We start from the raw sequence: 18,265 nt of genomic DNA, 5'->3' as shown, positions 1-18,265 counted from the left end.
CAAAGCTGTGTCTGACAGGTAAACAGCTGAAAACCTGCCAACCTAATGAAAGAATTATGAGATGTGCAGATGAGATAATTATGTTTTTGCCTGCAGACTAGAAGCACCATTCATGAAAACTACAGAGGCATCCTTTAAACAACATGCTTAAAAATACAATTTAAATATTGAAGCATTAATTCAGAGAGCAGCAGTCCAAAGATCAAACCTAAAAGAAGTCACATGATAGGAAGTTATAATGTTAATAATGTTATGTATTAAACTGGAATATTATGTTACAGGAGACATTTCCATCTGATTCTGACCTTAATGGTTCTGTTGTTACTGTGGCCACTGCTAAAACTACCACTACTGAGCTATTCCTCTCATGGCAGCCCCATACTGCAATCCCACCCACAAAGCATGATGTGAAAATACTGGAATATATGGTGTCAAACTTTGGGATGGCAAGAGCAAGTGAAAAACCTCCGATGACCTTTGTGATGACAAAGGTCCCTATATAAGAAACAGTAAGATACTACAAGGCCAAGACTGGACATCTTACTGTAAATGAAGCACACAAGAGTTCATAGCTACTTGCAGTTTATGAAACAAGAAGAAATAGGCTGTGTTAGTGTAAAAATGGATGGGTTTAATCTGAGAGAATTCCAGAAAAACAGGAAAATTGTTCTAAAACAGAAAACCAAACTTCCAATCTAAATGTATTTATTTGTTTATTTTCTTGAGTTGTAGACCAGAAGTGTGGGTTCTGGTGCATTCTCCTCTTCTTGTGAGACTGGGAGCCTCTGCTGTAGAAGAACCCATATTACTGTCACTGGAGAGGGCATTCTTCCTAGCTGTTTTTCTAGCTTTGACAGCTTGATAGATTTTTTTTCTTCTGAGAACAGGATGTTTCCATACCAGCCTTTTTTTCACAAAAACAAAAAAGCTGGAGAAAGTTGAAATGTAAGAAAGCAAAACTTAATATTGCATTTGATTTTTTCATGCCACAAAATCATTATGTTAAACAAAGGACAAAATTAAAAGTTTAAAGAAAGTAAGATTTTTTTTCTTTCAGTGTGTACCAGCAGCTCTCCAGTACTGGATAAACAAATTCAGCTGAACCTTAAATAAAGTTGAAGTACAGTGAGTAATAGATGTTTCTGTTCTTTTTTATGTATTAACAAATGCTTTTTGTGCTTGATCACCATAGTTATATGCTGTGACTGCAGTCACTGTTTGCTAAGCAGTTCTCACATGATACTTAAAAAAGTAACATGGTTGCTGAATTTGAGTTAAACGCAGAATAGAACAAACTGAGTGACATACAGGGAGACAGTATATAGCATGCATTCATGTAAGGCTGTGGTGGTACAGCGGTAGCATTGTTGCCTCACAGCAAGAGGTTCTCCTGTTCGATTCTCGACTGGAGTGCCTTCTGTGTGGAGTCTGCATGTCCTCCCTGCGGTTGAGTGGCCTCCAAAAGACATGTGTGAATGGGCGTGCCTTTGTTGAAGGTTGGGTGTCGGGCTGGCAACTTGGCACCATAAAAATCAACTGCCAGTCATAAGCGGACTGGAGTTCTGCTGTGGTGACCCCTAATTGGATAAAACCAAAAAGACAAACAAAACATGTACTATAGTGCATGTAGTATATTGCAATGCAAACAACTAAAATAAAAGGTCGATGGACAACATTTGCTTAAAAAGTGTAAGCATCCATAAACTAGCTGGGCTGATACAGTACTTATTTGTTACTGTACAAAATGGAAGCCTGGCTATTACATGCTACATTAGATAGGAGCCCTCATCCCATGTCTGGGCTAGTCTGGCTTTCCCCCCAAACTGGGGATATATGGCCCCAGATAGGAAACTACTCAGCTCCACTTACCCAGTAAAAAGCTCACCTAATGCTAAGTGGTCGCTAGTGAGGCATTTTTCTCTATGTCCCTAACCACACCACCCAGATGTAATGAAAGTACCTGCATCCAATGTAGGATCTTCTAATGGTCCTCTATCTGTGCACAAGTTCTCCATCACATCTGCCACCAGGAAAGCTGCAGTCCACATCCTTACAAGTAACAGCATACATTCCTGCAAGCTGCTGCTTCCAAGGAGTACTTTGGATGACCAGGATACCACAACACACATGCAGATGGTGGTCAGCTTGGTCACAGTCAGGACTTTATCACTCTGTGCCATGGAGCCAGCATCCTCTTACAATTAATAAATTTACTGCAAAGAGAGATTCACAAAAGTTTTTTATGCCTTTCATGACTTTATCACAGTTAAAATTACAAAGTAGCAATTGGTCAGAGGAAGACATGGGGAAATCTGTCTTCACACAGAAGGATGTGGATGAATGTCACAGTCTTCCTGAGGTGGAAGTGTCAGAAACAATAACAATTATTCAGAATTGTATCTTACATCCAAATGCAACACTTCACATCTTACAGGATGGTGTGTGACCCAGAAAATAGATACTAACAGTTTTGCTACCCATAAAACACTTGGAATTACCAAGCTGTCACCTACATGGGTAGGTATGAAGATGATATCTTGCAAATAATGAATGGTGTGATCTTGAGGACTTCATTATCTCTTCTTACAGAATTTGTGGCAATGGATACACACAACTTCAGCTATAGACTGTCTAAGCTAAATTGCCTGATGAAACAGAAGCAGAGTAGACTTGAGGAAGAACTTAATTTTTAGTAAACGATAACCATTGTCCTCCTCAGACAATCAATAATTTACCCTAAATGTGACATAAACAAAACAAACAAACTTGCTATCTACTCACCACCGTCATATATTTCATTTGTCTGCACTCTGCTTTGTTGGAGTTACAAGACCGACAACTTCCTAGTGTCAGTCACAGCCAACTTGTAAACAAAGACAACACAAAACAAATGTCAACAGCTCAGAACTCATACTGACATAAGCATATTATAATTTAACACAGCAGCATAGATAGAATAGCTTGTTCTACTGATTTGGCCAGGTCTTTTCAGTTGATAAATTAATAATTAGTGGCATATCTGAAAAATGATAATCACATTTTCCAATATCATTAATCCAGTTACAAGCACAGCCAATTCTTTGGTGATATCCTGATATGTAATGGATTACCTTAATAATAATTTACCTGGATTCTACGTTTTGTTTGACAACACACAGGATTTTAGTCTTTTGAATTTAAGTTCAATTAATTATTTATATATTCATTTATTTAATGTATTAATAGGGTAGGTTAAGTGGTCCAAGCATACTTTTCAGTAATGACCTAGGACATGCAGAATATAATGACTGAAATCTACATAAATAATAACTGGATGCAGTAATAATACAGAGGGATCATTAGGAAGTTAGTTGACTACACTTGTAAATATTTACGTTGTTTAGTGCAAAACACTGAATGAGTGATAACTGCAGAGAAATGAGGACTTACGTAAGTAAGTAAGTCAAAGGTATCCAAATTTAATTATTTTTGGAATCACCGTTATAGAGAAACCATCATAACTGTACTTAAGGCAAAGCTATCTGTGATGATAGGAGGTACTGCCAGTTATGCCAGGAGAAGTGGGGCAGTGGATGTGTAACATATGCCAGCACAACTATCCTGACTTTAGTAAAGAATTATGTCATTTGAGTATCAGACTGATTTGTAGAGACTGCTGTGTTTACAAATGTATTTGTAAAGTTGCTTGTGTTAAAATGCATCAGCAGTGTGCCATGCTCTTAAGAAAATAAATGTACATGTATTATTGAAACTAAATTAAATGTATATTCTTTAACACAAGATACTGGAAGGGAAGAGGTTAATAACAATCCAGCTACCACAAACTTTGAAAAATAGTTGAAATTATATTAGGCCATAAAGATTGTATCTTATAGTTCTGGTTGCAGCCAGAGACAAAATGTCTGGGAAACTAAGTGTTAGGAAGCCTTCTTTATTGTCTCTAGCAAGTAGCTAATTGCTACTCTGTAAGGGTAGAAGTTTGAAATTGTTTTATGACTTTCAGGAGCAGTAGCAGATCGGAGCAAAGCTCTATCTGTGTGTATTATTGACATGTAGGTGCTCAACTCCTGGCAGCTTCTAGTGTTGATGATTGGATGGGAACTAAAAGTCAGATTATCAGATGTATGAGATGTCCTTCTATATAGAAATAATGTTTTAATATTAAAGGAGACTAAAGTTTCAGGGGCAGTCTCTTCTTGAAACCTGACAAAGGAGGAAGACCACTCACCCACTTCATCTTGCCTTGTGCTATTAAGTGACCAGGGACTAGTAATCTTTAGCTTAGTCAGGAAAATATAGTAAGAATAGTTAAGTATTGTTTTTTGGTAACTGTATGAATCTTTACAGCTGTGTTATTTTAAATATTTCTCATGACTGAAACTCTGGTGTTCACTGTAAATATATATTTAGTATTTTCATGTTCTTTTATTATTTATTATTAATGTTAAAACAAAAACAGACTGCATTGAGACTAAATGGATCTTAAAATTACAAATTGACAGACAGAAGGGATTAAATGATTATGTTCCTTTAAGACCACTGCCTAGGTCATGTGACCTTAAGAGGTAGCTTTTTGTATTAAAGTAGCATTCTGTGCCTGTTTTTTTCAGATCTGAAGTCGAATATTATATGTATTTTTGTTTTTTTTGGAGCTTTTCTCCCCAGGACTCCATTGAAAACGGGTTCTTTAAGGCCCAATGGACTATCCTGGTAAACCAACTGCAATAAATAAATAAATAAATATATTTAAACTTCTCATTGTGGCTGGTCCTTTAAGAAGAATATTTAAGTTTTGATAGTATATGCATATATTTATTTGGTGAAAACTCTGGCCACTCCTGAAATCTTTGCTGTTTGGTCCACATTACCATTTGTATTAATATTAATTTTACTCAGTATAACTGGATACCCTTAGCATTATAGTAACTGACTGGTGGCAGTGAATCTACCTTCTAGTATGGGCAAAGTTGGTAGAGTGGGTAATCTATGCCAGCCTTTCCCAGGTGTGTGTGTGTGTGTGTGTGTGTGTGTGTGTGTGTGTGTGTGTGTGTGTGTGTGTGTGTGTGTGTGTGTGTGTGTGTGTGTGTGTGTGTGTGTGTGTGTGTGTGTGTGTGTGTGTGTGTGTGTATGTAAAAATTAAATCTCAAAGAGTGTGTGTGTCAGCTACTTGTTGAAGGGACACGAAGCACTGGTTTCACAGAGAGAGTGCTGAACACAACTGTGCCAATGGAGACCCTTATTGCGGACTTGAAGAGAAACAGATATACGGAAATCCAGACCCTGAGCTGACTGTACTCCCTGTGTGCTCTTAAATAAAATTGTGCTTGATACAGAGAGGTCTGCACCTGGAAAGACTGAGTGTATCCATTTATATTCAAAGTGAACATCCCTCTCCAGTGTCAGTGGTGAGGATTCAGATTCCTTGATTACTGGCCCAGAGTGGGGATGTTACACCATCAACAAAGTTTAACAACTCATACTAATGGCAGGGCAGTATAGATGATAGCATGTAGATTGCAAAAATCCAGGCAAGGCCAAATCAGTATTCGGTATCATACTTGCATATTTGGTATTCTCAAAGGCATTCAGTGAAGTGAGTTACTAGTATGAAAAGTAAAACCACTAAAAAAGTATATAGAATACAAAAAAAATTCAGTGACTAGAAAATACACAATGAGGAGAGAATGGTTTATATGCAGTACTTACCATATGGAGGAAAATACCTACCTTTGTCCAGCAGAAAATTTTCAATCAATGATATGTCCTGCTTTCTCTAGAACATATTCACAGAGTGACCCCATTCTCTGCCATAAGCTTGGTCTCTCCACAGGAGGCCAAAAACCTGCTCGTGTGCATATCTTAATTGAAACATCCAGACAGATGCACAGCTCATGAAAGCCACATACTGCCTTGATGCATTTTGGATGTGGAAATGATTTTCAGTCTTCTCGCATCTCTTAGAGTAAGTCCTTTTACTTTGTGCCATGTTGTATCAGTCTCTTCCTGTTTCACTTCACTTAGCTTTATTGACAATGGCACATGAACAAATAGGAACTAGTAAGTGTGGCACTGCTTGAGATATGAGACTGCTGAGGCACACAACACTGAGCAGCCCATAACATGCATATTTATGTGGTGGAAACTGCACAAAGCCTCTTGGCTGCACTTGTGATGCCCTATTGATTGACATTACTAAGCAGGTTTGACCATGACTACAATGAAACATTGAAGGGTAGGCTTCAATGACATGGCATTCAGTAAACCTTGAAACACCTTTCTAGGTTCTCACAGCGGGTTTCACAAATTTGTACCTCAGAGTAGTTAGTCAACCTTAAACTAAAGTAGATTTAAACTGTACTGCAAAATCTGACCACAGGGAATTTGAAATCACTTATGCAAAAATAAAGCACTTATGTAATCATACAACAATCAGTTAAGTGTTAAAAACATTACTTTCATCCATTGAAACTGCCAGTTCACTAAATATGCTTTGTTTGATTACATCCTCCCAGGCAGATGAGTTAATCTGTTGGCACCTTCATCTACATCTCAACCATATGAGGTTCTGACAGTGTTTTTCCATGAGCCTCACCTTAATCCCACACTGTCAGTCAGTTCTAGAATTATCTGTGGCACTGTAAGGATGGAACAACATTATAAGGCATGCAGCACATGCAAGAGTCCTTGTATTAGCACAGCTAAATTCTGAGCTTAAGAAATTTGTAGTTAAATGTAACTGAAAATATACATCAGGCTTACATTAAAACCTGACCTTGCAATTGACCCTACAAAGAATATACATTGTGCACTAGAAAACTTTGATTTTTTAATTTTAACAGAGCAAGCCACTGAAACCATAGTAAAAATACATAATTGGGCAGATAGTCTACAATCATTTAGATAAGCATGCAGTTACAGCAATAAAAACACAGAGAGGTAATAAAATATCATAAAGGATCATCTCTTAGTAAACAAAACCATAACAGCGAGCTGTATAAAGGGCAACACCCCGGTGTGGTGAGCAGAAATTATTAAAAAAAAAAATTGACAGCATTCTATGTTATGTGGACTATAGAACACTTACAGATGTATGAAACAGGGGAGCCATTGATTGAAATGTCATGAAAAAGTGGACTACCACTTAGAGCAAATTGGTATAGGAATCCATTGAGGAATATTATGCAGTCATTCTTTATCAACATTGCTGTTTTACCTAACTCTCGACTCATTAAGATGATTAAGATGTTTCTTAACAGACTGGGCTATGGATATAGACTAACAACATAAAAACAGTCTTGTCATATGGCATCTCACCTGCTCGTAATGGATGATACAAAACTGTATAGCTCATCTATAAAACAACTGAAGATACAACTATAAATGGCTTAAAACATTTCAAGATAAAATGAGTGGCATTTATCCTTAGTAAAAGTGGAAAGGCAGCAAAACAAAACTGCCTGGCAGTTGGCTTAGAGGATTAAGGCACTGTTGTTTAGCTGTTTCCTGTGGTTTAGTGGTGCAAGGTTTGATTCTCTCAGCTTCCATTGCCTAATGTGTATGAGTCTGAGTAAGTCACTTAACCAGGCTGATCCTGGGCTGAATCTGAAAGAAGTCCATGGAGATCAGTGCTCTTCCCCGGAAAAAATAGCAAATAAAATAAAACTATTAATGCAGCAAACTTGAAGCATTAAGAGAAGAAATTGGAAGAGGACTATGTTGTAATGGAGCTGGAATGGCGTGGTCTGTACAAATATCTGGAAGAGATGAAGGATCAGTAATGCAGTAGAAACAAAAGAAAATATATTTTAGTAATGAACATTTCAAAAGGCTGAAGCTAATATTTCACTACATTGGCAATGTTCATGCTATTAATCAACTTGCTTTTCTGTCTCCATTATAACATTGGTGTGATCAACTGCTTCATGTCTGTTAACTGATAAGTGAAAAAAAGTATATAAAAAGAGTATATACATATATCCATTGGTCTGAAGGAGACGGACTAATATAAAACTCATTATATGTGCAAGTCTGCAATTGAGGGATTTTATATATACATGTTTATTTCAATAGATCCAAATATAATGATTCTGAACCGTGAAGAAAACGAATCAAAGGTGTCAGCCATGTTTAGATTAGCAGAAGTGGACAAAAAGCATCTATCAATAAAACTGCAAACAAGCAAAAGAAAGAATATAAAGCTTATGAACAAAACAAACGGTGCTAGCCACTCAGCAGTGTGGCTCTATGTGATTTGGTTGATGAGACATCAGGACCTCATGTAAAAATGGGAAACACAGGGTTGATGATAATTAGAGAAAAAAGAAAAAAAACTGTAAAGCCCAGAGTTATATTTACAGGCATAGAGAACTGCTAGAATAATTCACTGTTTACTAAGACCTGATGCATTAAAGAATAGACTTCATCTCCACGTCAAGCAGCGTACCTCATTAACCTTTTTTAAAAGCAACCTGGATAACTGGATAGGGAATAGAAAATACATCCCTGAGATTCCACCTGTGTCCTTACTGAACAGGGGCATTGGGTGCTGACTTGTCAGAACACAGACTAAATGTTTGGCTAGGCTTGTAAGGGCCTCAGGGCCAATAGCCTAGTAACTTCCCTATGATCCTATGACCCTATGATAAAGCACATTATAAAAAGCTAACAATGACTGCTTAAGAAAATTGAACTGTGTACATGCTGATTCACACAAACTGCTTAAAAGAAGGGGATAATAAAAAATGCAGGTTCTGTAACAAAGAACTAGAAGCAACTGTACATCTTGACTGGCTGTGATGTATTTACACGAGGATCTCTACACTGAAAGATGATTAATGTTAGCAAATTTTTTCTTTTGCATTGTAAAAACTGTTGCAAACATTGCAGTTTACAAGCAGACAATAAATGCCTGAAAATGAACCATAATGTAGTAATGATCACATGGGATTATGCAATATCAAGTTTTAACAGGGTATTAGCCCGAAAGTCAGATACTGCAGTATAAGGAAAAAGAGCAAAAGTGTAATTAATTACTTAATTAGCCACACTTCGTGACTGTAGTGTCCTGAATACTGAGAGACCTAAAATTATAAATTATGCAGACATGCAAGAAGAAACTTGAGATGTGTGTTACAGATACCCTGATGCTCCTAACGTACTAAGAGAAATTGGGATGACAAAAGAATGGTAGGCATATCTGAATTTGCTTATAAAAGTAATCCCACATGAATTACAAAAAGATGCAATTTAAGATACACTGTAAGTGCTGAGAAGAGCATTTTTCACTGGTTTCAAAGGCTGAAGCAAACGTGACCCCATGAACTTTAAATATGCCTTGAGTTAGGAATCTAACTCTTACAAAAAAAAAAGAAAAAAAAACAGGTTTGATAGGCCTTGTCAGGAGTACTTCCTGGTCTTAAATATAATCTATTAATTTACAGAATAGCTCAATAGTTATACTAAACTCATTTAATAGCTATCATCAGAAAGTTTGTTGTGGTGCCATGATATTTCTTTGCCTCAAGAGTCCCTTTGATCACCAGAGGGCCACACCAATGATTTACATCCTATAAGATACTGTAATTTAAGAAATTCATTACATTTTCCCATCTGTCCCCTCGTAATCACGTGTATATTTCAGTGGTAATACCCATTTTCTTAGTCCTTATCTGGGCTGCATGAAGTATTTCACCAACACAACTATAAAAATGCAAATTCATTTGGGGGGAATGTATTGATTTAAAAACAAAATTGTTGCAAAAGGAAACTGTATCTTAAAATATAACACATTCGAACCATTTGGTTAAAATAAGGAATGTAAATAGAATTATGTTATTAATTCTAATTGGTGATTAGCACTTTAATGTAATTGCTGGAGTGTATATTTATTGAATGAGTTTTTATGTGTTTTTTACTTTTGGAAGGCTGTGAGCTGAGATGCTAGATCATTAAAAATCTTTCTTTTATCAGTGGCACAGTGTTTGTTTTGCATGAAGTATTTTTCCTTTTATCCTTTGCATGCATTCTGCCTGTCATGACCTCCAGTCTGACATCTGTACAGGCAACCAGTTCTGTGAATATGACACTGATCCTTGGAAGACGGTAATTCAAAAAACAGCTCCATATGTGTTATGCTCAACATGTTGGGTTTCTGTTATGGGGTTTCATATTTAAAGTTTCCAGCATTAGTTGTATGTGCATTCATTAAAATACTGTCAAACTGTCATTCATAGCCATCAGAAGATAGGTGTTGATTTGAAACTATGAAGGCATGTTAAAGCAATCAGCTTTACAAGACAGATATTAATTCTAAGGAAAATGAGTAAAACAAATAACATGCCAATTCCTTTAAAGCTGTCCCTCTGCACATAAAGTCCTAAGATCACAGCTATCAAGTGACAAAAAAACTGGTTCCTCTTCTCAGATTAATCCAAACTTAGTGTTGGCGGGTACTTAAATCCCTAGAAAAATAGTGTCGTTTTTGCTGCAAAACTCACATGGACACAACTAAAGCTCGGTCTCCTACTATGAATTATTCTGGATAGAAGCTTAGGCCAAAAACACTGGTTAAGGTTTCTGCCTCATAGTTCCTGTGTCTGGAGTTCATTTTTAATATTTTGTCATTCTCCGTGTGAAGTTTGTACATCCTCCATATGTATGATTGGGCTTTCTCTAGGTATTCTGGTTTTCTCCAGTTAAACATGCTTTTTGATTGGAGACTGCAAACTGTCTACCTGCCAGAAGTGCAAGACCTGATAATGTAAGTCATAATACTTCAAATATTAAAGTGTGAATGTGTGAATTTAGGAAAAATAGCAAATTCCAAAACTCACCATTACACCTTTAAAGTATGTTTTACAGTTGGGCTCACCTCCGCATACCAACTTATGTGGAGGGGGGGGGGGTTCCCACACCCCAGCTTCTTATTAACTAATCATGTTGATACAATTAAATAATGTGAGACTGATTTGACGATATGGTATAAAAGAAAGTTCACACAACCTCAAAGTGTGTGTGTGTGTGTGTGTGTGTGTGTGTATGTGTGTGTGTGTGTGTGTGTGTGTGTGTGTGTGTGTGTGTGTGTGTGTGTGGGGTGTGTGTGTGTGAGGGATTGGGCAATCTGAGATACTACAGTCTTACACTTACATTATTCTTCTTATTTGCACTTAAATTCTTGCTGAAATTACAGCTCAAAGACTTGTAATGGAGATTCATGTAAAAGAGACGTGATATATGATGATTATGCTCATAATATCTTACAGGGGGTGCCAGATAAAAGTCCAGTGATTAGAATGATGGTGCCTGGACAGTGACAATTCAAGTGCAAATGGGGGATACCATATATTAGTTATTTTAATTAATTAATTAATTCATTCATTCATTCATTCATTCATTCATTCATTTGTTTGCTTATTGATTTTTGCATTTACCCTTGTCTTTGAGTTCCAGATTTTGGCCAAAAAAGCTGTGACAAAGATAAATTCACTTATCTGTTTAATTAACTAGTTAAAGCACTTGAAAAAGGTGGTGAGAACTTTTAAGTTTGTCTGCTTATGGCTAGGAATCTTATGGACCCCATGACTGCTTACCTTGTATGTTCCTATATTACTTTGTAAAGAAATAGGTGTAGCTCACCTGAACACTTCCCTGTTTGAAGTACAGATCAGATGCACAGCAGTGTTGTTTACATTTATGAACAGTACTGTCCTATACTTAATCTGGTCTCTTTTGTTAAATGCAGATGCCTTCTCAAAGACAATCTTTTCTTATGTTATATTTGAAGCTTTTCTCCCAGGGTCTCTGCTGAAAATAGGCTTTTACCCAGTCGGACCTTTCTGGTAATCAAATGTCAGTAAATAAATAATGTTTTGCTGGCACTAGATAATACAATTTTCATACCTAGTTTGTGATATTTTTAGCACAATGTCTTTGGTTCTGTTTAGGGTTTATTACAGTGTTTGTTATAGCTTAATTTCAAATTTAGGCTCTTTAAACATACTTGGCAAAACATCGTCATATACTTCCCAGAACATCCAACAATCCTTTCATGCATCCTGCTCTGTCTTTCTACTTAGAGAACATTATGAATAATGCAATTAGTAATATAGACACATAGTATCTAACCCTATTTCAGTGGAATACCTCCCATACCCATCCTACATCTCAGTCTGCATACCACCCAAGGTGATATTCTGTTAAAGTATACTAGGGGTGCAGCACAGCCTGGCAAGATAAAATGTCCATTATGATGTATCATATTCAACATTATAGGAGAGCAAAACCTTACCAATATTCTCTCATCTGTTTGTGTGAACACCTGTCTTTACATCTACCTGGTTGTCTCCTATCTTTCTTATACCATAGCTTCAATCAACATCACACCTTTAGTTATATTAGAGCAACATAAGTGACACTCATTTGCAGGCAAATGTATATGCTGTTTCATATTTCTAGATTGTCTGGTTAGAGACCTTTGTGTTTCTGCACACAGATGGGGAACGTCTGTTGAGATTCTGCTATATTTTGAGATAATTTTTGACTATGAATGTTACATGTCAAAACAGAGGCAAGAATGCATTGTGGATGCTGCTGAATACAGGTTCTGTTAATGTGCTTACTAAGTGGTACTAAATGTAGGTTCTGGCAATTTGCTCATTCCTTTAGTCATGGTGTGCCTTATAAGCACTCCCATGCTGTAGTTGTGCATACTCCATTGTTGACTGATTGCAGTACAAGGCTGTGTTGTGTGGACCTTTACCTGAAATCTGATATATGACCGGATTCCAAGTATTTAAGCAGGTACATAGGAGGCACACATTGCTCTGAATGTGGGTTGCGGACAGCTTTGCCTGTGAAAGAAAAATGGATTTGATCATCTTGCCCTGAGTTATGTTTTTCAGTTTATTTGTACTAACATTCCAAGTACTTTTGATGAAGCCTCCTAGATCCAGCATATACTGCAATGCCTTAAGAAGTAAACCATCAAGGTTCCTACTTAGCTTAACCCCTTTAGCCAAGCAGCAACCATGGGACTGCAAAGCTTCCACAGTGTTGGTCTGATCTGCATGTATTGCTCCCACCCTTATGTGCATTCTCCATTTACAGATCATCTTATGGTTGGGTGTATGACCTCGATCCTTGGGTGCTGCTTCACTGTCATACCTAGTCTCAGCTAAATATCAGTATCAGAGTGATCTGAGCAGCAATCCCCCTCCCTGTATGGGTGAGTTGGCAGTAACCACTCAGTACTATCTCCTCCAGACAGTTTGCCCTGCTCCCAAGCCATCAACTGAATTCAGGTTTTCAGGGTCACAGTCGGGGGGGGGGGGCTTTATCCCTCTGTAGCAGAGAACCAGCAAGGATCAACAGGTATTCTGACAAACTGTTTGGCATATTACATGAGAAAGCACTGAATGCCACAATAATTTATGAAAATACATAGTATTGGAATAAGTAATACCTATATGAGTTGTTGAATATCCTGATGTCAGAACAATAAAGGATAAAGCATTTACTTAACTTCCAGGTTAGATATACCATTTCCTATTGGAACAAAGATAGAGCCTTATCTGTAAAATGTCCATTCTTCTGATATAAATTTAGAATTTCATACGACTCATGTGTTCAGTATCAATTAAAGATATCATTTCTGACTTTCTGTAGAATGTGAAATCAGAACCGGTGTTGCCTTATTACTGTGCATCTAAGGACACAGATATGCAGGACACAAATATGCAACACTGTTCAAATTAACTGGCAAATATGAGTGCATGAGTGCAACAGTCAGTGATCTCAAAGAAACAGGAACACATTGTGTGTGTGTGTGTGTGTGTGTGTGTGTGTGCGTGTGTGTGTGTGTGTGTGTGTGTGTGTGTGTGTGTGTGTGTGTGTGTGTGTGTGTGTATGTGTGTGTGTGTGTGTGTGTGTGTGTGTGTGGGTGTGTGCGCGTGCGTGCATGCGTGCGTGTTCGTGTAGGTACAATGACATTAATGTGTGCTACATGACCTTTAAGTGTTTTCAGGGGTAAGTTAGGCAGGAAATTTCTAGAACTGCAGTCTAAATCCTGACCCCATTCCTTAGTGAACATGGTTAGAAGCTTCTCTACCAGATGTTAAACATGTCACACTTTAAGGTAAGGATATCTAATGGAATAAACAGCCCAGTAGTAGACTTTCTGATACACCAGAAAGGTACACTGCCTTTGGCCATAGTCTTGGATTTATACACCTAAACAGTATTTAAACAGTATTTAACATGGCCTAGTTATTTAATAACAGATAATAAAACAGGTTTACACAAACAAGAATTGAAGACTAAGGGTAATCTCTTTAAGCTAAAGGGAAGCAATTTCACAAATATTCCTTTTTAATGGTAAAAGCAAAAATGTAAGAAAATTCTTCCATTCACTCAGCATTAAAATAAAGCACTTATACTTGAAGAAGCCAATAACCTGTCAGATTACAATTGTAAGTACAGTTTATTTGTTCTTCATTTATGCTACTCTACCTGACTTAGTAGGTTTTAGGGATTCTTGTCAGATCCATTACAGTATCCCTTTTAACGTGTGTTAGGCAGCTATGTACTTCACACCTCTCAAATGTCCAGATTTTCCCAGAATGTCAAGATTTTTGCCTCATTTTTTTCTGGTCTGTTCCTCATAAAGTTTATGGTTTGCTGGCAAATCAGTGAGGATTGAATTCATCAAATAATGACACACATTTGAGTTTCAGACTCCATATCCTTCGGAAAATGCATGGTAACACAAAATCTTTTTATTCTAGCAACGTTCTCAAGTTTTTAAGAGCAACATTTAAAATTTCTCCTTGTTTTTTGAGCTTTTGCCTCCCTCCATTATTTTTGACTTTCTCCAGATTTCTTGTTCTAAGAGGTTGGGAGGTATGATGTACTTTTTGCTTGGCTGGATGCCAATCGATAGAATTGCTCCAGGTTCCGTAACAGCAGGCACTGCATGGAAATGTTACCTGCAAATCTGAATTTGTAAATACCTTGCACTCAGATTTGTTTCCTGTACTGATAGGATAATCATGCGTTTTACTTACAATTACTTCTGTTTAGAAGTCTGTGCACTAATTTTGTTTATATATCAAGGTCAGTAATGAAAATAGTCCTTCAAGGTGTGGTCCATCTACCCAAGGCAAAGAAAATAAAAGTGGCCAATATTGCTCAATTTACCAGTTATTCCTGGTTTCTTGCATTTTTTTGCATGCTATCCACCTAGTAGAAGACTGAGAGGTATGTCATGTAAATTGCATCAATGGCTGGTTTCAAGGCATCAGTTTAGGTCATGTGGGTGTGGTACAGTGGGTTGAATCTTCATAAGTCCCCCTGAATTATGCAGTAAGCTCATTGTGACTTTGCGTTACATCACGCATGCTTCTTTGCCACTGTCCTTAGTGATGTATACATATGCGTGACTGCAGATGCCATGAAACCTGTTAATCCTCTTGTTTCCATCTCGGGGAAGAAAATTACCTTTGTCTTTCTGACAAACAGAAGTTGCAGAGACTGCTCTCCCTACTTTCTATTAAGAGATATGTAGAACCTCAGTGCTGACTTTTCGTCATACTATGGGTCGGAAGTCCGTCTGATTCCTCTTCAGTCCTAGACAGCAGTGTGCAGCTGTTATAAAATGTGGCATATATACTTACATAGAACATTACTGCCACACTTTTCCTTATGGTGTGGACCAGGCTAATGTGCAAGACATGAATAGTGGACATATTACCCTAGAGAATCTTCACAACCACCTACTCTAGTCATGAGAGCTATCACTCACTCAAGTCATCTCTGTAGTCTTCCTCTGCTAATCCTTCCATAGCTTCAGGTTCTTACTCAAAGTCAAAGTTTTACCACTGTATTAGAGGTTTGTCCAGAAGTATGCAGCATGTAAGGTCTGGCTTCAGATGCAGAAGGTCTTAACATTTTACTCAGCATCTGTTTTATTTTTTATACTGGAAAATACTTTTTGATCTATGCCTTAGTTTGCAGTGTACCTTACATAATCACTGAATAACCTAGTAATCTGGAAGGTAGACTCTCAGATGCATGATTGCCTTATTATAATAAACATTCTGCAATGCAACATTAAATTTGCATCTAGAATAGCAGTGAGCTCAAGTGTGTGTGTGTGTGTGTGTGTGTGTGTGTGTGTGTGTGTGTGTGTGTGTGTGTGTGTGTGTGTGTGTGTGTGTGTGTTCATGTGTCAGTCTGTTCTTGCAAGTGTGTGCTTGTGTGAGTCTGTGCTTGCATGTATGTGTGCATGTGTGTGTGTGTGTGTGTGTGTGTGTGTGTGTGTGTGGGTGTGTTCATGTGTCAGTCTGTTCTTGCAAGTGTGTGCTTGTGTGAGTCTGTGCTTGCATGTATGTGTGCATGTGTGTGTGTGTGTGTGTGTGTGTGTGTGTGTGTGTGTGGGTGTGTTCATGTGTCAGTCTGTTCTTGCAAGTGTGTGCTTGTGTGAGTCTGTGCTTGCATGTATGTGTGCATGTGTGTGTGTGTGTGTGTGTGTGTGTGTGTGTGTGTGTGTGTGTGTGTGTGTGTGTGTATTAGTTGACATTCATGTGTGTGAGCAGTGTGTGTGTGCATGCATCTGTACAAATATGCATCTGTGAGGGAATGTCAGCACTGGCTTTTACTGAAGCATAACAATGGTTGCGCAGTTTTCCTTCAAGCTTTATTTTTTTTTCAATGCTACACAATGCACTATGTAGGAAGGACTGTCCCTTTTATGGAGCTTCAGCTGAATAACATCTCTGTAGCGAAGGCTCCCTTAGGAAGCTCTTGATGAGTGAGATACTTCGACATATGGAGCATCATAGAGAGCAACTGTTAGAGCTATAAGTGTGGTATGTTCCGAATGCTTTTAGGATGACAGATCTATACTTGTACCACTGCACTTGTCAGGGTCATAGATGTGTTAATCCCTTGCCTATGCCAATAACATTACTTAAAATATTTTCATGGTGTGGACAAACCCAGTGATTATGTATTCCTCTGTGACATTGCGTACTGACACTTTAGCTTGCTGGACTACATTTTCAGATATATTTCATCTGGCATACCAACTCTTCAGAAAGCATGCAATTGTCATTTCAGTACTCTGTTGTTTATTGTCCAACATGTTTGTATCTAATACAGACATTTGTCTGCAGGTCTACTTGTTTATTCATCTGGCCAACTACCGACTGCATGTCTGTCCATCTGTTCTTCTTTAGAGATTATGCATGGCATGTTTTGATGAACTTTGCAAAATGAGTTTCCTTCCTAGCCACAGTGTTGCCAGAATAAGCCTGCTGAAATTGTGAATGGGGAAGCCTTTCAAAAACATAAGAAATATTACACACTGAATAGAAACACAATAATACATCTGATCTTGATTTTCACATTTTTGATTATGAAATATGTAAAGATTTTACATTTTAGATGCTTAAGCATGTGAGAGCATATTTAACATGTAGTGCAGTCTTAGTTGCTTCAGTCAGCGTATATGACATAGGCTTGAGGAGCATACTTTTATGTAGGTGTGTGAATTGCAGGTATACATCTTTCAGGTGGCCCTCCAGTAGTATTATCCAACTCAGTTACATAGTGCTTTTATATTACACAGTATGAGCAGAAGAAGTGCAGCCGTCAACAATGACAGTTTCAGATGTACTTATCAGTGAACACAAGCGTCATAGATAAACGTTTTATTTAGAGAAGAGGTCCACATAGAACAGAAACCACTCACAAGCAAATGATGCACCTCACCAGCTGTCTAGACAATTGACCCTGAAGTAAAGGTAATGTGCCATTCCCGGCACCTGAAAAGTAGGCAAATTTCTAAAATAGCAAAAAGTTAGCAAAAGAAAAATTCCATCTATTATAACATAGTGTGTAGATTTGTTTAAATAGGTTATATGTGCCATATAAATGTATATGTATGTACACATTCTGGTACCCTTTTCTGAAGAGTGTCCACTTCCTTATATTACCTGTATGTGGCACTGCTTGAGTACATAGCAAAGGACATACTGTCCTTAGTTATAGATGCTGAAAAGTTTTAGTTGTAGAACTGGTTTGCATGATAAAAGCTATTTCACTACAGAGGGATGATGAATAGACAGTAATGTTTTTCTAATCCTGACATGTTGCTGTACTATTTTTCAGAGTTTAAGATGAGTTTAACTACAGCAATTCATAGGCATTAATGTGTGCCATTGTAACTAATATATAAAGTCCTAGCAGAATTCTGAAGTATGAAAACAAA

At 37.5% G+C, this 18,265-nt stretch overlaps 1 protein-coding gene across 4 annotated transcripts in view; it reads right to left on the bottom strand.

The window, feature by feature from the left end:
* TPPP3 (tubulin polymerization promoting protein family member 3) overlaps nt 1–18,265 on the bottom strand; it is a 354,310-nt gene that overhangs the window by 334,603 nt on the left and 1,442 nt on the right. The gene's annotated exons all lie outside the window — the stretch shown is intronic.

The sequence above is a fragment of the Protopterus annectens genome, chromosome 8.part0 (genome assembly GCF_019279795.1).
Source record: "Protopterus annectens isolate FY-2018-M chromosome 8.part0, PAN1.0, whole genome shotgun sequence".
NCBI lineage: Eukaryota > Metazoa > Chordata > Ceratodontiformes > Protopteridae > Protopterus > Protopterus annectens.
This window is presented reverse-complemented; position numbering and strand designations above follow the sequence as displayed.